General features: G+C 33.3%; 1 protein-coding gene and 1 long non-coding RNA gene across 9 annotated transcripts in view; both read right to left on the reverse strand.

Moving 5' to 3' along the window:
- The window catches only part of SUPT3H (SPT3 homolog, SAGA and STAGA complex component), a 426450-nt gene that overhangs the window by 303808 nt on the left and 96227 nt on the right, over positions 1 to 26415 (reverse strand). The gene's annotated exons all lie outside the window — the stretch shown is intronic.
- Positions 1 to 26415, reverse strand: part of LOC119252528 (uncharacterized) — a 111652-nt gene that overhangs the window by 35304 nt on the left and 49933 nt on the right. For 5 of the 7 annotated variants that reach the window (XR_008553234.1, XR_008553239.1, XR_008553231.1 and 2 more), the window contains one exon: positions 25492 to 25637. The exons of the other annotated variants lie outside the window; for them this stretch is intronic. This is a non-coding gene — a long non-coding RNA (uncharacterized LOC119252528). The remainder of the gene's footprint in view (positions 1 to 25491; positions 25638 to 26415) is intronic. 7 annotated transcript variants of the gene reach the window in all.

Below are 26415 nucleotides of genomic sequence, written 5' to 3' on the forward strand. Positions count from 1 at the left end.
ATGACATATAACATTAGTTTCAGGAATGCAATATAATGATTTCATATTTATATACATTATACATTAAAAAATAATCATAGTCTTGTGACGGGAACTTATAGAAACTGAGCAACTTTCAAATATTTAATACAGTATGATTAACTATAATTCCCACAACTTATTTATTTTATAACCAGAAGTTTGTCCCTTCTGATCTTACCCAGTTAAGTGAAGTTTTAAGTTAAAACTGGGGGCTGCAAGGATTTCTTTTCACCTTTTAATGGACTCTGCACAAAATACAAGGTTGAAGTCAGCAGTTCTGGAGTTAGAACTCAGTTGAAATTCAACTCTACCACTTCTTGTGTGACCCTGGACAAATGACCTTATTAAACCTCAGTTTCCCCACTAATATGGTAGAGATAATGATATTTCTTATCTGGAGAAGAGTCTTTATAAGGATGCAAAGTATAAAGTGATTAAGCCTAGTACCTGGCATACAGTATTTGCAGATTAGCAGGGAGCTGACTCTAGGATGCTAAGAGTCTGTTTCATATTGATCCAAGGCATGTGTTTATTTAACCTATCTTAGATAAAATACAATAGAAACCTGATTTTACATAGGTGACCATACTCCATCTTTAAAAGGGGCAGGGGACAGATATAATGCATTAGAATGACTCCTACCATTCTAAAAATACTGTCCTGCAGCTGTTTAAAATTTATTTTTTTAGACCATAGCACCACTGTTTGGTTGTTTCCAATTTCTAAAACCACAAATAGTAAAAGTGTACTCAGTCTACTGCAAACATAAATAGCAAATGCACGCTTCAGCACTTTTTAAAGGATATGGAAATTGGCAACAAAAATGCAGTTCATGTTGAAAATTTATGACAGCCCTGCCATATTTCTTCAGAAACACAATCAGGTAAAAATTAGGAAGATCTCTACCAGCTGGGTGGTATTTTTATGTTTTTTTACTTATATTTTTACTAACTGAAAGACTTTCATTATGCAACTTCTGGCACTTGATAAAATAGAGCAATAGTACCTTTGCTAAAACCACAGTTTCTTTGGTTATGTTTAGCATTACACAAACATCTTTCACCTTAGATATCCTTTTGCATTAGAGTGTTTAATTTTAAATTGACTAAAGGGAATTTATTCTTTCAGAATATTATGCTTTTGGGGTATCATTAAGCATAAGTATTATACTTTCATAACTTCTCAAAAGATGTGTGTATTACAATTATTACACATTTGGTCCCATAAAATTATAGTACAAACTGCTAAAAGGTAAAAATATGAAAGTTATTCAGAGAAACAAAAATAACTTTACTTTGATACTATAAACCAAAAGAGGAAAAATCCTGTTTCATAAAACATGTAAAAAGGAACAATATGAATTGTCTCTCCCTGATACATTTTATCTAAATTAACATATCCTCAGTTTCTGAGAAGAAAGTTAAAGAAAACATCTCTGATACAAAAGGTTGAAGTAAATGATATTTAATGCTAAACTCAACAATGGATAAGTTTTGTCATTAGGAATTATTCCTCAATATTCTATTTCTCATCAAATTCCTATTAATATATGTTTAAACTGTCTTTCAACTATCAGTGGTAGAAAACTGAAAGACTTAATTTCTTGATACAACCAATATTTTAAAAAAGGTTGCTGAGTTAATGCTGAGTAAACAAATTATGAAATAAATGCAGAGAACATGGCACTGGATCATTTCAGATAATTCTTGCTTTTAATGAGATTTTTTCAAAAGAATAATTCAAAAGTTAATGAAAAATTAGTAAATACTATGATCTAGTTACTTAAGTGATTTAAAAAGAAAATAAAACTAGCAATTTTTATATAGCTCTTTTTTTGTGGTTCTTCTTTATATGCATTTTTATCAAGCAAACTTACCAATATACATTTTTCAAAGAGTACAAAATATATGCTTATTGGATTGCATGAAAACTTGTATGTCCTTCATAGTATTTGGTTTTATAAATGAATAAAGTATAAGGAAGTCACATTAAATATATAACAAAATTAAGGTAAACTGAAATAAAAAGATAAAAGTTCTGTCTACTTATAGACAAATTAACAGGCTATGTTATGCTTTTAGATTACCAAAACGACTAAGACCATAAAGACTATCAAATTATTGTTCTTTGTATTTTTAATTATCTCTCTATATTATGTAAACAGCTTTCTTTCCTCAATGTCTTATAAATGGATATCTATTCCTTGTGAGAAAATTGCTTTTCTTTGCATTTACAAATTATAGGTAAACTTAACTGCTAGACAAAATCTCAAAAATCAGCCAAGTTACATCATAAATTAAGAAGCAAAGATAAAACTTTCAAATCCATACTGAGCATCTATTCACACTGTAAATTTTATAAAAGCTTTCACTGGATTTCTTCCTATGTTGAATACTGTTTAAATAATGCAAACCTGTTAATACTGCACCATTATATAGCTAAAGATTATCTAAAAATTTCTCAAAGTTCTTAATTTAACTCTGTCTACTGAACAAGACATCATCTAAAAGATTACTGCTTTGAATTACTGGTTACTTTAAATTAATACTTAGTCATAGTTCCCTAAATAAGAGACATTCTGACCAATACGAGAGCAGTAAACAAAATACTTGTAGTTTTTCAAAATAGGAATATACATATATAGATCCCAGCAATAATTTTCTAATTTGAAATAGAAATTTCAAATTTCTCTTTTATAAAAATTGGTTTGTATTTGCAATGGCTAAAAAAAGAATGAAAGTACAAATGTCTAATTAATTAGAAATAATCATAAGTTTTGACATGGAAAGAAGAATTAAAGATTAGCAGCTTTCCATATATGACAATTTTAAACTAGGAAGTTTTCTTCTAATACTTTCTAGTATGGATCTTATTTTTAATTAGACATCAGAAAATGGAGAGAAAAAGAATGGAGAGACAAAGAATCAACCTCCTGTGGAATATACAATAATTTGCAGAAAACTTCACTTGTGAAAACAAACCAAGTTTCAGAACTTGGGAATAGTCATATACAATGAATCAATGAATCAGTGTGTCATCTACAGTAACACTGACGTATTTGAAATAACCTCCATTTTTAGGTTGTGAAACAACTTAGATTTTGAGGAACAGCTCACTTGAATGGATTTTGTCTATATAAAGAACTACAACTTTTTATTTTTATGCACACAGTTGCTCGGTTACTGTGAGAAATTATAACACTTAAAACACTAATGTCTTAGTACCATGAAACACTTTTTGTGTGGACACATTAACTGCTAATCCTGTTATTTTTATTTTAAGATCTGAATAACATGAAACTAATCATGTGACTAAGGGTATGGAAAAACAAAGAGAATAGCTGCAGTCTAGTTATAACACTATATCCCATACTGTTACTTCCTTTATAAATAATTGTTATTTTAAAATATTTTTTAATCTTATGAAATAAACATATCTTCTCCCAATTCATAAAATCTAGTGTCTATCATTAGGGATAAAGTCTCCTTAACATTCTAACACATACAATTTTACATTTCAAAATTTATTACCCCAAAGATATTAAGATACATCTATTTAAAAACCTATTTCAAATGTTGTTCTGTTGGATTAAAATATGATCACAGTAAGTAAATGTATTTAAAATAGTTAGGACTATTTTTCCTTGCCAGAAAAAATTACCCTAATTTCAAACTATTTTATCATGACATTAGGAATTTAAATTATATACAAATAATGTAACCTGAGATCTACTCTGGTCATCTGAGGAATTACCAATTAAAGCATAAATCTTCACAGTTCAGCAGCATCTTAAATAATTTTACTGAAAAGTTATTTTTTGCACATGTATTTCTTAACCACATGAAAATAATTCACTGGGCTTCTTATCATAAAAAAAGTCACTTATTTTGAAGCAAAGAATATACCAGAAACACTCTGTAATCCAATAGACTATTTTTCCTACATTATGGTCAGGCAACAAACCCTACCAAATATTGAAGATTGACATTTATCGGTAATTCAATAGTTAGATGATGATTCTTCAGTAGTTTCACAGTAGCGTAATTTTTCACATTACTTGAAACCACTGTTAAACCTATAACACATTTTCTGCTTTGCTATGGGTGTTTTTTCTATCTTTAACTTTAAAAGGAATATCTTTTATCTGTCTGCACTACAAAAAGCATTCATAATTGAGAAATGTTTTCCTTTTTTGTAATGCATGACTTTGAACTCAAGATTTTTCAAAGATCAGTTAAACATGATGCTTAACACCAGAAACTTATTTATGTAACTCTGTGGCTTAACTGACAAGATTTTTTCTGTTCCAGGAAAAGTCAGTGAGTTTGTACCTTAAATACCATAATCTAGCTTCGGTCCATATAGACATCTATTGGGAAGACACTTAGTCAAATGTTACACCACCCTGTCAACCAAGAGATAGACTATAAGAATCATTACAAAAGAAAAACTGAACAGCAAAATGATTGAAGGACATAAAAATGTGTAATTTCAAAATATAATTAGCAAAAATATATCTATGCATTTATAGAACACTGATGTAACAATACATGTAATTTTTCTATACAATTAAGCAAGTGTTTAATAAAACCCTAGTGAATATACTGAGTTACAAGTTTGACTGGATGCCAAAGGCCTTCATTTGATATCTAGAAATTTGTTCTCTAATTGCATTACTGTATAAAATGCCATATATATAACGGCCATGTAAATTTTATTTCTAAACTGTTAGCAATATCAAATGGCAGTTAACTTTCCCAATGTTAAATGAAACAAGTGTAACTTAATCAATATATATATAAATATTCTACTACTTAATGACTATAACAATACTTAAACAAGTATAATAATCAAAATGTTCAATAAAAATGTTCAATAAAATAGTTAAAGTGGATCCGATTTTGACTCTTTTTTAAATTAATGAACTTTCAAAATTCTAAGATCACATATTTATGTTCAGCTAGTATACATATTCAGATATATGCTAATAGCATTTATAACATGCTCAGAACTACTGATAAGCACCTTATAGTTTTCAAGTTATTTAGTGCTCAAAACACCCATCACCTTAGATGATAAAAATGATATTCACAAGGTCTAAGTAACTTAGCAGAAATTACAGAGTTATTAAGTGGCAGATAGTTTGTTTCTGAAGTCTTCAGGGTGACCCTTGTAAGCATAGTAATGTATGACTTTTTAAATTTGAAAAAAAAAGTGACATTCACTGACATAATATTTGGATAAATATGTAACAAACTATTATTTTATGAGCTTATATAAACAGTCAGCCTTATATAAAATCACTGCATTTTTAATAAGTGGCCATTCTGTATCTGCTTTGTTACCTTCTACATTAAAAGGAACACAATCACATTGATGTTTGCCTATTTAAAGTTTGAATATCTATACTCAATTTAAACAGTTGTGTGTACAAATACACATAGCACATGTATACTACCTTCTTATGGAAATGAGATTTTCATGTAACTGAACTTACTAAAGTCAAGAATAAAATATTTTCTGATGATTAATAACTTACATTAAAATATAATGACATTTTATAGAAATTTTAATATTTAAGTTTAAATGAATAATAATCATTAATTTTACTTTTACTATAAACTTAAAGTTTATCCTTTTTAATGGGCTCAACTGAAGGCAATTCTGGAGTTTAAAAGAATTAGTAAATATAAATAATCTCATTTAGCACTTCCAAATTTTACAAGTCAGAAATTATTTCTAATTGCTTGGGTTCTTGTTCACTCTGATAAGTTTCTTAATTCTTTTCAGAGAATGTTTAATGTTTAGTTAAATATAGGAAGTTATCCCACCAATGGAATGTAATTATCTATAATGAGAACAAGTTACACCATATTCCCATTTTGAAAAATAAATTAATATATCAACACACTCTATAACATTTATATAAACTTTAAAATACTAGCTAGCTGAAAGTGAAAAGAAATATAATCGGGATAATTTCATACCAAGCATAATCATTCTTCACAGAACTTTTATTACCCAGTATGGAATGGATTATAGTAAATGTATTTCACACATGCTATTTCTTATTCAAAAGGAAATACAGAATAGGATATAGAAAAGTTCTAGCCAAATCTTCATTCAAATTCAACATTCACGGACGCCACTGTAATTGAAAGACGTTTCCAAACAGATAGCTGTGGACCTCATTTTCCTTTAAAATAATGTGTTTTTCACGTCTGTTCCAACTAAAACATTCAAGTTCTTAAACTTTACCAAACTGCCTTATGCTTACTTTTTTTGGATATTGTAATTTTATTTTGTTTTACTATAATTTAAAAGTAGTTAAGCTCACAAAATAGTTTGACGTGTTAAAAAAATAATATAGTATGCATACCTAATCAATATTTCATATCAGGTATTTCCAAAACTTCTCAAACTTCACTAGTTTTTAATTTACCTTCATATAACTTCTATAAATGAGATAAATCATATATAGTTTGTCATTTTAAGACTTCATTTTTAATCTCATTGTGAATATCTTGCAAAATAGTTTTTAAAACAAAACATCAAAATGAATACTATTAATTTTCAATTTTACTTTTCTTTTGACCTACTTAATATTAAAAATTAACAATAAATAACTCATGCTCTCAAAAATATTATGTAACAAAACCTTTAAATTAATGATACTCTTCTTGGAATTTACATATAATTATAAGATTTCAGATAATTATAAAATGACCTAGAAGGAATTCTAGCTCCAGAGTGGATTAAAAATAATCATAAAAGAAATGATGAAGTGAGGGAAAGCAAAGAAAGAAAAATAGTTAAGGCCTTACATGCTTTTTATCAAAGAGAATTATTTTTATCAAAAGAATTTATAAAGTTAATGGAAACTTAACCAGATTGATTTTAAAACCAATGATCTTTTGCATAAAGCAATCAAATATCTAGTTTAGGAAGACAGTATATGTAATTTTATCCATAGCTTTTCCTAATAGTTTATTCCAAAAAATCTTTTACATTATTACCACTCCTTTCATCAAAATCCCTACTTTGAAATTTCTTTGCTATTCATTTTAGAGTATTTACTTAGAACATGCAATTAATGGTTCTCAATAATATAAATGCAACATTTATATAACAGTCTACATAATGAACTGACGAACAAATTAATATAATAGAGGAGGTACCTGCACTTTTTACTTTGATTTTCAGGTGAAAATATTCATAATGTAGAAAGAAATTACACCATAAATTGAGAACATTTTATAAGTATATGCACATATTTAAATAGCTAGAAACAACTTTAAAGCAACATCAAATATAAGAGACTAAGGTACACACTATATACAAATACTGCTAAACTATAAAATATAAGTAATCAAGAATAAGTTTATAGATGGTACATGCCAATAAAGATTTAGCATCATAGTTTGGATGAAGGTCTTAGTTTGATTAAAACAAAGGAAGTAGTCATTTCAATTATGTTTTGAGAACAAGATGGCAGGGGGAAGATGGTGACAAACAAAGGCAGTGAGGTGACAGAAGGAACAGAAAATGTGATGTGAACATGAAAAACAGGAGGCACTGTCCGTAACATTAATAAATGGAAATTATATTTAGTCAACTATTCAGATCAAAAGTATCAATGATACTTTACATTCTTGCTAAACAATCACCTAATCTATGTCCTAAGTACATCTTGAATTAGTTTTCATCTCTAGTTCCCCTGTAACACCACCCACTGTTCAGACTAACCATCTTTCATGGGAACTACTTCTGTGACCTCCTAAGTAGTCTCCCTTTTTATCCACTTATCCCCATCTCCACCTCACCCTTGCTTAAAACCAATTCTCTACCAGGTTGTTCTCTCTGAAATTTAAATCAGGTCATGTTACCCCCCCTGTAATGCCAGGAAGACATAGAGCAGGTTTCCTATGACTCGGACAGAAAGGTAAATGAAGAGTTCTGGAGCCCTCAGTGGCTTTTTCAGGCTTTTAATTATCTTTCCACACCATTTGTAGTGATGCAACCAGGTACAGGGCAGGCAGGGAGGCCTGGGGCCAGGAAGTGTGGCAGGACTCCTAGTCCCTGGTGAATCTTTACTCTCTAGTCTCTCCTGCACTCTGCTGCACAGCTCTCTGGCTTCTGTCCTCTGCTGCTGTCCCTTATAGGCTCAGTCTCCCAGCTCAGGGGCACCTACTTACGCATACCCACACCATATTCCAGGTGCTGCCATCAGGCAAGCGTGTAAGACCACAGGTGTCAATCACTGATGCTAATGGCGGGAGGACAGAAAAAACCTGGTAACTTCCTTTTATCCTATACACCCTCATGAAAAAAGCCTTTCAATGGACTGCCAAAGCTCTAAGAATAAAACCTTTTGTTTAGTTCAAAGAACATGACATGTATTGATTTTGCCTTTACCTATGTTTCCCCTCCTGCCTCAAGGGAGGCTTTCTGCCTCCCCATGCAGGCCTTTTCTCACTTCCTCGGAAGAAACCTGCTCTTGGCCCCTGTCTCTGTTTCTCCGTCTTTGTCTCTGTTTCCATTTCTAGGAAAGCACAACTGTACCTTTCCCAACAAAGTCCTCCTTGATAATCCCTCTTCTAGATCCCCTCAGACTAGGAAAAATCTTTACAAACTCTGATCAACTTAACTGGCACTTCTCTATCACAGCACTTTATGTATGTAAGTTTGAATTACACTTAACATTACTTGACAATTTTTTTACTATCTTTTATTTTTTGCTGGCTTTCTGTACTAAACTAAGTTCCTGTAGAGGTAGGATGGCCATAGGGCAGGTTTTCTATGATCTGGGCAGACGAGGTAAAGCAGTAGAGAGTCCTGGAGCCCTCGGTGGCTTCTGCAGACTTTTATTGGGATTTACCAGGTACACAGCTGGCAGAGGTGCCTGGGGGCTGGGAGGCCTGCCAGCCCCCAACAAATCTTCACTCTTTCTGGGCTCTCCAGCATTCTCTGGTGGCCTTGTTCTCTGCTCCTCTCATGGTTCTGCTGCCATCCCCATGATGCTGTCCTTATAAGCCCAGTCTTAGCCCAGGTGAATCCCATCTACATATGCCCACACCCTATTTCAGGTGCCCGCCATCAGGGATGCATTCAGGACCGCAAGGATCCATCATCAATCCTAATGGCGGGAGGGCAGAAAAGCCTGATACTTTTTCACTTACCCTACAGTTCCACTGGGAAAGGATTGTATTTTTTTGGTACTGTACCATTTTCCAGAGCCCAGACAAAAGTCTAAAACAATAAATATTTGCTAACTGCTGGGCAAGAAGATGCAAGAAGATGTTGCCACACAGAAGAGTCACAAGATATAACATACTCTTTGCTCACCAAATATTCAATCTCTAAGAGTACATACAGATGATCTATATCTCAGAGGTTTCTGAATATAATCATCAGAGTCCTCAGATTCAATGAGGTGCCTCAAAGAATGCAACACCTTTCAACACATACACTCTGCCCTTGCTTTTGACTAAATCAGATTCATTCTCATGTGTTTACATATTAGATCTTCACACGTCATTCCAACTAAACAACAAAAATTTGGGGGGGAAAAGTTTGAAAACACCTTTGCTTAATATTGTTCCAATCCTGACCAGTAGTGCAGCCATTCATATAAAATCCCTTCCTTCTGCTATCCATAACCCAAAACAGCCTAAATTCTATGATGATATGATTTTCTATATCTAATCAGCCACCATTTTCTCACTTCAATGCTCCATTTCCCATTCCTACTGCTTTCTGGCTAAAACAGATTCAGAAACTTTTTGTTCCTAGAATTACTACAGGAGCATCTTGTATGGCTTACTTAGCTCCAATCCCCCCATTTACTTAAAGACACCCATGTTGGCATCATCTTTCTCATACAGTACTTTCATCTTATCCATAATATAAATTGTTTGGTGGGTTCTACTTAAATGTCATAACAAGAGCAAATGTTCCGCTATGGCTTTTAAAATCCTTCATGAACAACCTGCCCAAATTACCTATGCAATCAATATAGACTTCTTTGATCAGTTTTCTTAAAAGTACATCATAACCTCTCAAAGTTGGTCTCCACCTCTTCTCTGCCTATCTAAACCAGAGAAGCAAAACAGCATGGCCTAAGTTACTGAGTCACATCAGACATGGCAGAGTAGAACTCCATGTTCCCACTTTGACACTTTAAACTACTGGAATAATATTTATTTCTCCTACATTCTCTGTAGGTCTTAGGTCCATTAAGTCCTGGCATAAAATTCCACAATTACACAATATAAATTTCCTGAGGTTATAAAAGACCCTAGATAACATAAAACTTGCAATCTGCACTTTATAAATGAGGAAATGAAATTCAACATAGTAATTGGCTCAAGGTTGTATTGCTAAGTTAATGGTAGACCAGAAACTGAAACTACTAGTTTAGCTCAGCTCACTGTCTTTGTCTTATGTGCTACTTCTATTCCAAGTAGCTTCACAGGAGGGCTTAGAGTATAGTAATGATGAGGCAGGGCTCTAGACTCAAGTCACTTTTGTGTGAATCTAGGTCACAGTATTTATTTGGAAAAAAAATTTGGTTCTCCATTATGTTCATTTTCAGTTGTCTTTCTACCTGTGCAGAAAGTTAATACTCATTAATTTAACAAATATTTATTAAACACCTACGGTGTGAGGAGCTACAGCAGTGAACAAAACTAAATAGCTACATTTGTGAAGAAAACAGATTTGTAGGGGATACTGATAATATATGAATAATAAATGAGTCAGCAAGTAAATATTTACAAAGTAAGACAGTGAAAACAAGGTAGGGAAGGGTATGCACCATTGTTTAGATGTAGGAGATGAGCAGCAATCAATATCCCAGTCTTGAAAGTCCAAAAGAGTGAGGTCTTGGAAGGCTAGTTAAAGGAAGGCTAGAAAGAAGGTGATAAACTGTGTCAAGGAAGATAAGCACTGAAAAATGATACTAGGTTCAGCACTATTGCAGTCATTGGTGACCCTGAGAATAGCTTGGTGGAGATGGAAGCAAAAAATCTAAATTCAAGAGAGAAAGAAAGTAAAGAACTGGAAACAGTGAAGACAAACAACTATTTTGAAATGTTCCTCTAAAAAAAGAGTACTGTAATGGGATAGTAAACAGACTAATGTGGGATCAAGATATGGCTGCTGCTGCTGTTGTTTGTTGCTTAAAAGAGGAGAAATTTATGCAAGTGTATATGCTATTTGCAGTAATTCAGTGGAGAGAGAAAACACAAGGAAATTCTGGTATCATGTCCCTAAGAATATGAAATGAAATGGAATCAAATGTGTATATGTAAGGGTAGGCCACAGGTAGGGTTACATATGGTTGATCAACAGTAACAGTGAGGCAGTGGGCACAGATCGATGCAGATGGGCATGTATATTTGCTGATGGGAACTTACGTAAATTTCCTAGTGATCAGTTATATACTCTCAATGAAATAAGGAGCAAAGCCTCTGAACAAAGAGCAAGGATGAGGGAAAATGTACTAAAAGAGAAAACATGAAGTGGTTGTCCAGAATTATGAGTGAACGGACTAGGAGAATGGGAGTTTGCAAAGGTTAGTGGTGATGTTTCAAATTACATGTTTTGATCAAACACATTGACTTGTGTCTATGCAAGAATGGAGTAGTCAGAAGGTTAAATTTAACCCATGAAAGGAGCAAAAGAAATGAGGTAGGAAAAAAGATAACGAGAAAAAGCTAAAGAGTTAAGGATATTTGTACTGCGATGATTACAATGGCTGACTAGAGAATTGGAAAAGGAGAATTCAAGAAAGGCAAGAAAGTAAAAAAGCAGCAAAATCAATAGATTTGCTGGAGTTAGAATAGCAAGGAGGTGTGCTGTGAAGAGAAACACTGGTAATTAAAATGAGGCATCTTGAAATTGAAATTATAAAATGGTTATTGGGATTGATAATAAGATTACCAATAGGATCAGGAGAAGTAGCAGCTAAGGTAAGGTGAAGAACAAGATGTTTAGATTCACAAAGTATCCAAAGGCTATCTAAAATTTCAAACCAATTCTACACATCTCTAATTGGTGGAGAGATGGAAGCAAACTTTTTAAATCTAGCCAACTAGGAAAACTTTTCTGTATCTTGTGTTCTATAGAATCCCACTCTGACCCTTTTCTGGCCAAGTCTACCCTGCTAAGGGAGAAGCCCATGGAAAGAGAATTTATTGACTCAATCCTGACCCCCCCCTCTAGACTCTGCTCCATTTCCCAGGACCCTTCAATTCACTATCAAATGTCAAAGGTCAGATCAGAACCTATGCAAACTTCTTCTCCAGGTCAATCTTTCTGTTTACTAACTACACTGCCAGGTTAAGCAACCTTAAATCTGAGGGACAGCCAACAAGAGAGAGAAGGGTAGATGGAGGTTGAACATGTGAGCATCCATTTCAAATGAGGTCTCATCTGATTCACAGGTTAGAGGAGCATGGACAACAGACATCCATTTGAACTCTTGCCCCAGAACCCACATATAGATCTGGTAAGCTGACACACCTCAGTTCACTTTGGCTTGTGCTACTCTCACTCAATTGAAATTATTTTCTCCCAAATCACAAATAAACTTTTCCCCAAACACAAGGGTACCTATTTTCTTATTTGATATTTTTGATAATTTCCACCTTGAAATTCTTTCTTTTGGAAATTTTGGAGACCTCACTTCTGGTATTATTTCCTACTCTCTGGTTGTTCCAGCTCACTTATCTTGTTGGCTTCTCTTTCTCCCCAATAATCCTTAAATATTTCTGTGCCATTATAGTTTCGATTCAGCCTTCTTTGCTCCATCTACACGTTCTCCCTGAAGAAACCATCAATAACTTTGACATCAACTGCTAGCCAGTCTTGATGATTCTAAGACATTTATCTTCAGTACCTATATACTTTTGATTCATATTTTGACTGACTACTAGATTACCAATTTTGTAAGTTCCAAGATACATCAAATTTCACTTGCCTCAAGCAGAAAATTCCAATTCACCCCCTAAGTCTACTACTACTTTTACATTCTTTATTTATTAATATCACCATTCCCAAGTCCAAAACATTTTCTAAACCTCCAGGCTAATATTCATCACAAAGTCACATGAATTCTAGTTCAACAGTATGCTTCAAATTTTTTGGCACCATTCATCTCCAACTGACACCAATTTTGTATAAATGTTTGGCATATATTTCCTAGACTTTTAGATATAGTCTTGTATTTGGTCTCCTGCCTCAGAATTCTTATGTGGCTGCCAAGGCAATCACATAAGATCTTGAGATCTTGAGCACACCATTCCTTCAACCCAACCTTCACTAACCAGTAAGTAATCAGTACCTTGACACCACTGTTACTCATTCACATCCCAGGGTCATGGAGCCTGTGGGGAAACTCTGACCTATAAATGAATCCAAATTCTACGCATTCATTCCACATTTGACTCTGTTAACTGTGCCAGTCTTATTTCTCTCTGTACCTTATAATCCAGCCCCTATCATTAGTCATTCTCTTTCTTGTACCTTCATGCCTTTATATATATATTTCCCTCTGTCTAGAATACTACCCTAGAAGAACTGCAGAACACTGCTGCAAAAAATGGGTAAAAATCATGTCTTCTCTCATCATTTCTAGCACATATTCCCTACTTAATGAGAAGTTTCCTAAGGGAAGGTACCTGTTTCATTCTGAGTCACAGGGCAAGCAGAGAGCCCTTAGGGTCAGAATAGAATAGGAAAAACCTGGAGAAATAAAGAGGGCTCCAGAGATAAGGGCAACAAATTCCAAAGGCAACTAATCAAACATCCCAGGACTAGGGGCAATAGGACATTCCTAGGCAAGGATGACAAGGATGATAAAGAAAAAGGACTCTAAGATAAGGGCTGGGGCACAGAGACTTAGTTCTGGGCACAGAGGCATTAAGGCAGTGAGTGAGAACTAACCAATCACAAAGAAACTTGTGGAGCTTTAGAATAATTAGGGAAAGAAAGTCTATACTCCCTGAGGTCCTACTCCACTTCAGCTCCATTGCCCCTCCCTGGCCTGGTTCCACCAGCCTGGGAGTTCCACTTTATTTCTGTTCCTTTTTTCCTTAATAAACTTTTTCTTTCCCTAAGCGAATTTGTCTCTTCTTGCTTGCTTGCCTGAGCATCAGTGGCTTTGTGAGACACCACCCCATGGTGATCTAGAGGCTGGTACTCAGCGCTGCCACTGCAGCCTGGGCTCCATTCCTGGCTGGAGTACAGGCTTAAAAACTTGAAATTATGGTATCAATTCCCCAGAACAAGGGAGGATTTTAATTAATATTGTTAAATACAAGTCAGAAATAAATTCTTGTTTCTCATGTATTACTCCATTTCATATCACCAAACTGCATTAATCCACAATATTAAGAATGAAAAGGAGAACATAACTACACATATGGAGAATGAAAATATTCATTTAGTATATTACTCAACATAGAATTATAACTTCACAAGACTTAAAATTTCAAAGGCAGTAATTATTATCTTATTTTATAAGTGAATAAAGTAAAGTTTAGGAAATTAAGTAGTCTGACAAGGTCAGAGACATAAATGGATAACAAAATGAATCTTTTTTTCCAATTAAAATGCAATTATTTGAAACAAATAATAAAAAATATAACCCAAAATCTCAAGTTAAAGCCAAATGAATGTCTCAAACAAGAAATGAAAAGATATTAGAAAATACTTAAAATTGAATCATAATGAGAGCTGACACACTAAATGTGATACTGTGATTTGTAATATGAGGTATACAAAAGTGTATACAAAATATGTAATATGAAGTATGCCAAAGTGTCTTTTGTTATGTTTATGAGGTGACTGGAAAAGTCCTTAAGTAACCTATGGATGGGGGTATGGATTGCCAAGGAAAACTTTTTATTTCTACCTCTCTAACCCCCTACTTCCTTTTGGATCTAAGAAGCAGAGAATTGGAGATCCAATGCAATCAACTGCCAATGTTTGAATCAACCTTATTTATGTGATGAGGCCTCCATAAAAACACAACAAGACTAAGTTTACAGAGCTTCTAGGTTCATGAACAAAGAGATTCAGGGGAGACTGAAATTCTCAGAGAGCATGAAGAATTGTTCACTTCCCACATGGCTTACCCTATATATTTGGCTGTTTCCGAGTTATATACCCCTTTATAATAAATTGGTAATCTATAATAGTAAGTAAAATGTTTCTCTGAATTCTGGTGATTCATTTTAGCAAATTAATCAAACCCAAACAGGGGGTCATTAGAAGTTATAATCTGTAGTTGTTTGTTTAAAATCATGAGTAATAAACTAGATTTGTTATTAGCATGTGAAGTGAGGAGTGGAGCCAGTTTTACAGGACTGAGCCCTTGGCCTGAGAGATCTGGCACAGAGGAGTAGGAAAAAAACAAACATCTGGCTAGGTGTCAGAATCATACCAAAATATATGGGATATGGCTATAGATACAGAAGGGGAGTGGAGGGAGGGCATACTTCAGAAAGTTAAAATATTGATGTGCTTTGTGTTTAACTTTGAGATACTGCAGGGATAAGAGAGTGAGTCCAAAAAAAGAAACAGTATGTTTAAGGGCAGAAAATAATAGAACAGAAAACAATGAATAGTAGTACCAACAAAACTAAAGTCTATTTAATAAAGATGATTAGACCTTAAAATTTACTCAGATTTTGATTTTTAACAAGAGCCTTAAATACAGAAGGGTTTTGGTTGGTTTTCATATAATGAGAAGAACAGAGTTAGGTGATTGTTGATATTGGTCTAAGAGGTGTATTACTTCCCAGTTGCTGCCGAAATAAATTACCACAAACCGGGAGGCTTGAAACAAAACAAATGTATTATTTTTTACATAGGTTTTGATGTCAGAAGTTTGAAATGGGTTTCACTGGTTTGAAATCAAAGTGTCAACAGACCTGCATTCTTTCTAGAGCTTGAGTTGCCTTTGGTAAATTCTAAAGCTGCCTAAGGTACAACTGCTATGGAAAATGGTATGGCATTTCAATAAAAAACTTTAAACTAGAACTATGACAATACCCAGGAATTTTACTTCTGGGTATATAACCAAAAGGATTATTAAAACCAGGGTATCAAAGACATATTTTTGTATGCATGCTTATAGCAACATTATTTATTATATCCAAAAATGGAAACAAACCAAGTGTTCTCTACAGATGAATGGATAAATAAAATGTGGAATAATACATACAAGGGAATATCATTCAGCCTGATAAAATCAGGAAAATCTGATATATATGCTACAAGGATAAACTTTGTGGATAATATGCTGTGAAATAAGCCAATCACAAAAAGAAAAGTACTGTTTGAGTCTATTTATATTAAGTACTTAGAACTAAGTCACAGTCATAGAGATATAGGAATGGGGGTTGCCATGTGCTGGGAGGAGGGGGAACTGAGAGTAACTGTTTAATGAGTATAGATTTTCAGTTTACAATATGAAAAGAGTTATAGATATGGGTGGTGCATAACATTATGAATGTAATTCATCCAATAACACTAAAGTGTAGTGTTACTGAATACATTCAACAAAATGTATTCAAGTGATTAAGAAAGTTTTAAGTAATGTGCATTTACCACAATAAAATTTATCATAATGAAATAATTGGGGGAAAGAATTACAAATGTATATATGTGTATATAAGTATTAGCTTAGCCATTCACATGCCATTGTCCCTGATACTGCAAAGTAAGAGTCAGAAAAAAATTAAAAAAATTTGCTTGCTATACAATTTAGTATGTGCCCTACTATTTCTGCAGTCTCATTTTTAATTGTTTCATTTAAGTTGAGCATTTCACGACATTTAATGTATCTAGAGTTTAAGTACACATTTTTCAAAAATTAGTGATCCTAAGTCAAGCATTCCGGTACTCAACCTCATGGGGAAAAAAACCAAAAAACAAAAAAACCTTGCTACATGAAAACTACAACAAACATATTAAAAATGGGTTACTATCTATAAAATGAAAAAGGTCATTTAATTTTAATATGAAAAAAGCCAATCTCTCGAAAGAAAAATATGCTATTTGTACTTAAGAGAACAATAAATATAAATGGGCAAAATCTTCGAAAAAATATTGAAATTCAGTAAGAGGAATGTAAATTAGTTGTTCTACACTGGTAATTATAAAACAAGTAAATATTAGTGTTAGTGGAGCTATAAGAGAAAAAATATTCACAACCACTGTTTTAATAAAAATATAAACCAAATATAACATGACTTAGTGATATTAAATCATTAAATGCACAATTCTGTTAAAACAGTGGTTTCACAGTGAGAATGGCACATATTAAAAAAAATAGCAACAACAAATGTTGGCGAGGTTGTAGAGAAAAAGGAACTCTCCTGCATTGCTGGTGGGAGTGCAAACTGGTCCAACCACTATAGAGAGCTGTGTGGAGATTTCTTGACCTACTAAAGATAGAGCTTCCATATGATCCAGCAATTCTACTCCTAGGTATTTACCCAAATGACACAGAAACATTAATTCCAAAAGGCACCTGCACCCCTATGTTTATAGCAGCACTATTTATAATAGCTAACTATGAAACAACCCAAATGCCCAAAAATAGATGACTGGATCAAGAAGATGTGGTCCATATACACAATGGAATATTACTCAGCAATCAAAAAAGATAAACACATGCAGTTTGCAGCAACATGGATGGGGCTAGAAGGGATCATGCTCAGCGAAATAAGCCAGAAAGAAAAAGAAAAATACCGGATGGTCTCACTCATAGCAGGAATTTAGAAAACTTAAATAAAGGACCAGGAAAAAGACTAATTAATACAAATTAAAAATCAAAATCAACAAGCAACTATAACCAGAGACACACCACGGGGTGGGGAGGGGGAAGGAGAGGGAGGAGGAAGGACTAGCGTCAAAATAAGGGGGGGGGGGTGCAATTGTATGGGGAATATAACCAAAATGAAAATGCATACATTGTGCAAAAATGAAAAATGATGTAACAATTATATAAAATATTAATTAAAAAAGATGTGGTCTTAACAATAATATGAAAATAATAATAATAAACATATATGTATTGATCTGTCAAAAAAAAAAACAAAAAAACAGTGGTTTCACTTCCAGGGATACATCCAATGATAACTTGAACAAATTATTTGGAAGAAAGAAGTCCCATAATTGTTGGCTAAATATTTAAAACACAGAAACAATCCAAATGTCTACTACTAAAGACTGCCTAGAATAAATAATACAAATATGTACAGAAAAAAACAAAGGAATTGTGTATACACTGACATTGAAAGATGCCCACAGTATATCACATGGTTTTAAAAAAAAATTCTCTTTACCGTCAGAATAGTTTTATTCATTTTTCTCATTATAATTCTAAAATCATACTGAAATGTAATACAGAAAAACTTGAAAGAAAAAAAAAATCATCCTTATCTTTTATCTAGTCAGGTTACTTAGTTTTTAGTTTAAATCATATAAAAACTACTCTAAATACAGAATTAAGAATAATCTTTAGTACAAAATTCCTATCATTGATAAACCAAATATCATTTCTCACACAGTAATCAATATGCTATGAAGAACACTGAATGTTGTATTAAAGAGGGTTTATCTGAAAGATTTTGCAATTTATTTAAACTTACATTATTTACCATTTAAAGGTAAACAGCCAAACAAACAATATAAATAATTATGCCAATTCAACATAGCATTCAAAAGGCTTTGGAGATGGTAAAACTAGAAAGAAAAAAATTAGTATACTGAAAGCAGTTAACTCTAGGAAAAGATTTTAAACAATAAAGCAATGTATAAATGAGCAAACAGCTCACAGCTCTAGTAGCAAACCATTCAGTGACCACCCAAGTACATAACAGCTCAAGAAGGAAGAAATGGGTGTTCTACAACACCTTACGAAAAAAAATTAAATATCTGACCACACACATTCCCAATCCACATAGTTATAGAGGAGCAAAAATAACAGGAAAATGATATAAAAATGAAGAAAAAGTACAAATTAGGCTAAATGAAAAAAGGTTCTGACTGATGGCATTAAAAAAATGACCATAATAAAAGTTGTGAAGGAAATCTGCATTATTTGTAATAAATACAAAAATTTTGTCTTATGGCTAGTTTATTAATTTAAAACATTAAAAATACATAAATTTGGATCATAAAGTATATTTTAAAATAAAGACTAAATGTTATTCCATTCAAGACATTTGTGAATATGCAGAAAAAACACTTTTATAAGAATAAAGGTAGTCAAGAGTATTTCCTTACAAAACTGAACAGAAGTCAAATGCTTTCCCATAAAAAGTAACAATTATATAATCCTAAAGTAATTCAAGGCAGCAACTTACAAATTCATATGTAACTATTTACAAAGTTAACAGCCATCACCTTATATAGGCGTATTATGAAAGTAACAAGGCTTCTCTTAAGCTTAGAAACCTCAAAACAAGAAAGATCTTTATTAAAAAGCACAAAATTATTTTAATACCTCAAAAAACTCAAAAATATTGCTCTTTCATTTATGGAATCAATGGGGAATTTTATACATCAAATATAAAATGTCTGTACACTATTAATGTAGATATTACCACAAAAACGATACTGATATGCAGATTAAATACATACAATACTTTGATCTTCTCTTAAGTTTAACCTTAAGGGAAACAGCTGTTAATTATTATAATTGACATTCATTCAGAGCTGGGACAGTATAATCAGAAATGTTCTTAGAGTATTTTGAATATTCTTAGTGTTTCCTACATTTGTAAAAGGAATCTCTTAATCTTTTTCATATCACTAAAATGTCTTTTGTATATAGCATATTTCTGTGTATTTTTAAAGCTAGAGCTCATATTTAAAAACAATAAATGAAGGAATTTGTCCTTAAAGATGGGCCAAATAAAGTACTACAAAAATAAAAGAAATGATAAGAAATCTGGGAGAATGAGAAAGAAAAAAACAGAAAAATAAGAAATACAGGTAAATATAACAATCACTCTTTCCAAGTTTCATAAATCATATTTGATACTTAGGACACTATTTGATACTAAAGATAATGATATCAAAAAGGGAGGAAGGTAAAGTGACCTCAATAAAAATAAGTTTTCTATGTATCACTTGAAGTGGAAAAAAGGGTTAATATCAGCAGATTAAGACAATTCATATATGTATATTGAAATACTCAGAAAAATCACTATGAAAACATTAAGTTTACATAAATCGTGTTTCAAAACACTACAAAAATCCAGATAGAATCCTAAAAGTTAAAGCCCCAATGCATACGACAAATTAGAAAACAGACAGTAGGGAGTAGAAGAACCACATGCAACCTAACAACTCCTCAGGAAAAAAACACACCACAAAAAGAAAACCACCCCCCAGATTGCAACGACAGTAACATGGAAGAACTTCTGAGCCTTCCAGAAAGAGAATTTAAAATTGCTGTCATTAAAAAAATGACAGAACTCATAAAGGAAAACAATGATCAGAAGAAGGGAATTGAGTCCCTAAAGAGGGAAAACAATGGTCAGAAGAATGAAATTGAGTCCCTAAAGAGGGAAGCAAAAGAAACGCAGGAGATCAAAGAATTAATGGAGGAACTAAAGAACTCTGGGAAAAGCAATGAAAGCAGAATAGATGAAATGGAAGAACGAATAAGTACTCTTGAAGACACAGAAATAAAAAGAACCAAAACAGAAAAGGAAAGAGAAGTACGAAGGAAAAAGAATGAAGAAAGACTTAGGGAACTATCTGACTCCATGAGGAAAGGAAATATAAGAGTTATAGGAATACCAGAAGAAGAGGAGAGAGATGTAGGAACAGAGAAAATATTCAAAGAGATAATTGAAGAGAACTTCCCAAATGTGAAGGAGCTGAAAATTGATATACAAGAAGCAAGAAGAACACCAAACTTCCACGATGAAAGGAAAAATACAGCAAGACACATAATATAGTAAAGCTCCGAAGAATCCAGGACAAGGAAAAAATAATGAAGCTGACAAGAGGGAAGAAACAGATAACATTCAAAGGAAAACCAATAAGACTGACATCAGACTTCTCTGAAGAAACACTACGGGCAAGGAGAGAGTGGAGGGACATAGTCAACAGACTCAAAGAAAACAGATGCCAACCAAGAATACTCTATCCCACAAAGCTGTCCTTCCTCTATGAAGAAAGAATAAGGACCTTCTCAGACAAACAGAAACTCTGGAATTTCATTACAACTAAATCCCCACTCCAAAAAATACTACAAGGAATCCTAAAGCCAGAACCTCAGAGGGACGAATAACAACGAAAGAAGGCCAAAGAAAAAAAAAAATTATTAAAAGAATAAATAAATAAAATCAAAGGAAAGACAAACACAATGGCAAATACAGATGCTAACATGTCAATATTAACTCTAAATGTAAATGGACTAAACTCTTCAATAAAAAGACACAGAGTTGCAGGCTGGATTAAGAAACAAAACCCAAATTTTTGCTGTCTCAATAGACTCAAAGTTAAAGGTTGGAAAACAATCCTACAAGCAAATGGACCAAAAAAGAAAGCAGGAACAGCTATACTAATATCAGATAAAACAGATTTCAAACTCAAAAAAATAAAAAGAGACCCCCAACGGTCACTACATTATGATCAAGGGGACAATACTTCAAGAAGAAATAATACTAATTAACATATACTCACCAAACGAAGGAGCACCAAAATATACCAGACAAATGTTGTCATCTCTGAAAACAGACATCAGAAAAAACACATACGTAGTGGGAGACTTCAACACACCACTATCAACTATGGATAGATCAACAAGACAAAAAATAAGCAAAGAAACTAAAGCTCTAAATAAGGACCTAGAGTATTTGGGCTTAATAGACATCTATAGAACACTAAACCCCCAAAAAACGGAGTACATATTTTTCTCAAGCGCACACGGATCATTCTCCAGGATCGATCACATACTGGGACCCAAGACAAACATCAATAGATACACCAAGATTGAAATCATACCAAACATCTTTTGTGACCATGAAGGCATCAAACTAGAAATAAACCATAAAAAGAAGGCAAGGAACTCTCCTACCTCATGGAGATTGAAAACCACACTCCTGGAAGACCACTGGACTAATGATGAGATCAAAGAAGAAATTAAAAAATTCTTTGAACTGAATGACAAGGAGGACACCAATATCCTAAATGTATGGGACGCAGCAAAAGCAGTAATAAGAGGAAAATATACAGCAATAGAAGCTCACATCAAGAAACAAGAAAGAACTCAAAGAAACAACTTAATCTCGAAGCTCAAAGATCTAGAAAAAGAAAAACAAAAAATCCCCAAAAGCAGTAGAAGAATAGAAATAATAAAAACCAAAGCAGAAATAAATGAAATTGAAACTGAAAAAACAATCCAAAAGATCAATGAAACCAAGAGCTGGTTCTTCGAAAAAATCAATAAAATAGACAAACCCCTAGCCAGGCTCACAAAGGAAAAAAGGGAGAAAGCACATATAAACAGGATCATAAATGAAAGAGGAGAAATCACAACGGACACAGCAGAAATCAAAAGAATAATCAGTAACTACTATGAACAGTTATATGGAAACAAGTTCAACAATCTAGAGGAGATGGACAAATTCCTACAACTCTACAATCACCCAAAGCTAGATAAAGAAGAAATAGAACACCTAAACAGACCAATTACAAGCAGCAAAATTGAAATGGTAATCAAAAACCTCCCCAAAAACAAAAGCCCAGGACCTGATGGATTTACAAATGAATTCTACCAAACATTCAGAGACGAATTAGTGCCTATCCTTCACAAACTCTTCCAAAAAATTGAGAAGGAAGGGACAATACCAAACACGTTCTATGAAGCCAACATTACACTAATACCAAAACCGAACAAGGACAACACAAAAAAGAAAAACTACAGGCCAACCTCCCTAATGAACACTGATGCAAAAATCCTCAATAAAATTTTAGCTATCAGAATCCAACATGTCCATAAGATAATTCACCACGACCAAGTAGGATTCATTCCAGGGACACAAGGATGGTTCAACATCCGAAAATCAATCAACGTTATCCAACACATCAACAAAAAGAAATATAAAAACCATATGATAATATCAATAGATGCTGAGAAAGCTTTTGACAAAGCACAACACCCATTCATGATAAAAGCCCTTGAAATTCTTGGGATACAAGGAACATACCTCAACATCATAAAGGCCATATATGACAAGCCAACAGCCAGTATCATTCTCAATGGTGAAAAGCTGAAAGCATTTCCATTAAGATCTGGAACAAGACAAGGATGTCCACTCTCACCACTGCTTTTCAATATAATACTGGAAGTCCTAGCCAGAGCAATAAGACAAGAGAAAGACATACAAGGAATCCAAATAGGAAAAGAAGTCAAACTATCACTATTTGCAGATGATATGATATTATACATAGAGAACCCCAAAAACTCCACAGAAAAACTAATTCAACTCATCAATCAGTTCAGCAAAGTGGCAGGATACAAAATCAACACGCAAAAGTCAGTAGCCTTCCTATACACAAACAATAATCTGAAGAAGAAGAAATAAAAAAAATCATCCCTTTTATTATCGAAACAAAAAAAAATCAAATATTTGGGAATAAATCTAACAAAAGAGGTAAAGAAGCCATACAAAGAAAACTATAAAACACTGTTAAAAGAAATAGAAGAAGACACAAAGAAATGGAAAGACATCCCCTGCTCATGGACTGGAAGAGTAAACATTATTAAAATGGCCATCCTACCAAAAGCAATATACAGATTCAATGCTATTCCAATCAAAATTTCAATGTCATTCTTCAAAGAAATAGAATTATTGATGAAATTCATATGGAATCACAAAAAAACCCGAATAGCCAAAGCTCTCTTGAAAAAAAAAGAAGGGAATGGAGGCATCACACTCCCAGACTTCAAACTATACTACAAAGCCATAATCATCAAAACTGCATGGTACTGGAACAAGAACAGACACACAGACCAATGGAATGGAATAGAAAATCCAGAAATAAACCCACAGATTTATGGTCAACTAATCTTTGACAAAGGAGCAAAGAATATGCATTGGAGCAAAGAAAGTTTGTTCAATAAATGGTGCTGGGAAAACTGGGTCGCTACATGCAAAAGAATGAAGCTTGACCACTACCTCACACCATACACAAAAATCAACTCAAAATGGATTAAAGAACTAGACATAAGACCTGAAACCATAAAATACATAGAAGGAAATATAGGCAAAACACTACGTGATATGCACATCAAAGACATCTTTACAGACACATCACCCAAAGCAGTGATAGTGAAGGCAAAGATAAACAGCTGGGACTACATCAAATTAAAGAGCTTCTGCACAGCAAAAGAGACAATAACAAAAACAAAGAGAAACCCCACCAACTGGGAGAACATTTTTGCACACAACACTAATGATAAAGGACTGATCACAAAAATCTGCAAAGAGCTGATGAGACTCAACAACAACAAAAAAAAAATAATCCTGTCAAAAAATGGGCAGAAGAGCTAAAAAGAAACTTCTCTGAAGAGGAAATGCAAATGGCCCACAGGCATATGAAAAAATGTTCAACATCACTGGTAATCAGGGAAATGCAAATCAAAACTACCATGAGATACCATCTTACACCAATGAGAATGGCACATATTAAAAAATCTAGCAACAACAAATGTTGGTGAGGGTGTGGAGAAAAAGGAACTCTCCTGCACTGCTGGTGGGAGTGCAAACTGGTCCAACCACTATGGAGAGCTGTGTGGAGATTTCTGGACCTACTAAACATAGAGCTTCCATATGATCCAGCAATTCCACTCCTAGGTATTTACCCGAAGGACACAGAAACATCAATTCCAAAGAATACCTGCACCCCTATGTTTATAGCAGCACTGTTTACAACAGCTAAGCTTTGGAAACAGCCCAAATGCCCAAAAATAGATGACTGGATCGAGAAGATGTGGTACATATACACCATGGAATATTACTCTGCATTCAAAAAAGATAAGCACATGCAATTTGCAGCAACATGGATGGCGCTGAAAGGGATCATGCTCAGCGAAATAAGCCAGAAAGAAAAAGAAAAATACCGGATGGTCTCACTCATAGCAGGAATCTAGAAAACAAAACTAAATAAGGGACCAGGAAAATGAATAACTATAAGAAAGTTAAAATCAAAATCAACAAAAAACTATGAACCAGTGACACTTTTTGGGGGGTGGGGGGCGGGAGGGGAGGGATTGGGGTCAATATGGGGGGGTTGCAATTGTATGGGGAATATAAAAATAAAATTTATTATATAAAAAAATAATAATTAAAAAATAAAAAAAATTTTAAAAATTTAAAAATTTAAAATAAAATAAAATAAAATGGTTTTGGATTACTGATACTGTTTACTTACAAGTAATTGGTCTATTGAGATTTTCTATTTCTACTTGATGCAGTCTTAGAAAGTAGTAAGTTTCTGGGAATGTAGCCATTTCTTCAAGGTTTTCAATATATCAGCATATAACTGTTCATAATAGTCTCTTATGATCCCTTATGTTCCTGTGAAATCAGTTAGCATCTCCATTTGTGATCTTATTTTTGTTTTTGAGTACTCTGTTCTTTGGTGAGTATAACTAAAGTTGTGACAATAACTTGAAATATGGTGCCTAGTATAAGGCAAGGCAGGTAGACATTCATGATATAACATTCAGAAAAAATGGTTTCTTTTTGTTTGAGAAATCAAGATTTTTCCCCCCCCCCAAAAAAAAAAAAACCCTAAGTATTTCTTCAAAAACAAAGGGAAATATTCTAAAGTGATAAGCTAACATCAAAGTATAAGCTGACATGAAAGTATCTAAATACATTTTCCCTTCTATATAAGATCAAAACAAGAGTTTCCCTTTCAATGTAGTTGAAATTATTAGTCCCATGGTTAACTTTCTACAACTTATAAAAAGCATTTATTATTAAGAATAAAGAAATACTTGCTTTAATCCCAAGTAGGATATAAAAATAAAAAAGCAATGCAGATTTTAAATAGAAAAGATGAAGTATTTAATTTCCTAGGAAACCAAACACTGTATTCACATCTTCCACCACCACCACCATCTCTAAATGGTTGAGTGAAGAAGTATGTTATGGTGAAAAGAAAAACAGCCATAAGATGTAGGTTCTTTTCCTAACTGTCTTTATTCATTCTCTTTAAATTAAAAGAAAAGAATGTATAAGACCTGAAACCATGAAATACATGAAATAAAACATAGGCAAAACACTCCATGACATACACTGCAATAACATCTTTGAGGACTCATCCCCTGATGCAAAGAAAATGAAGGAA

The sequence above is a fragment of the Talpa occidentalis genome, unplaced genomic scaffold (assembly GCF_014898055.3).
Source record: "Talpa occidentalis isolate TD23 unplaced genomic scaffold, MPIMG_talOcc4v2.1 talOcc4.2, whole genome shotgun sequence".
Lineage (NCBI taxonomy): Eukaryota > Metazoa > Chordata > Mammalia > Eulipotyphla > Talpidae > Talpa > Talpa occidentalis.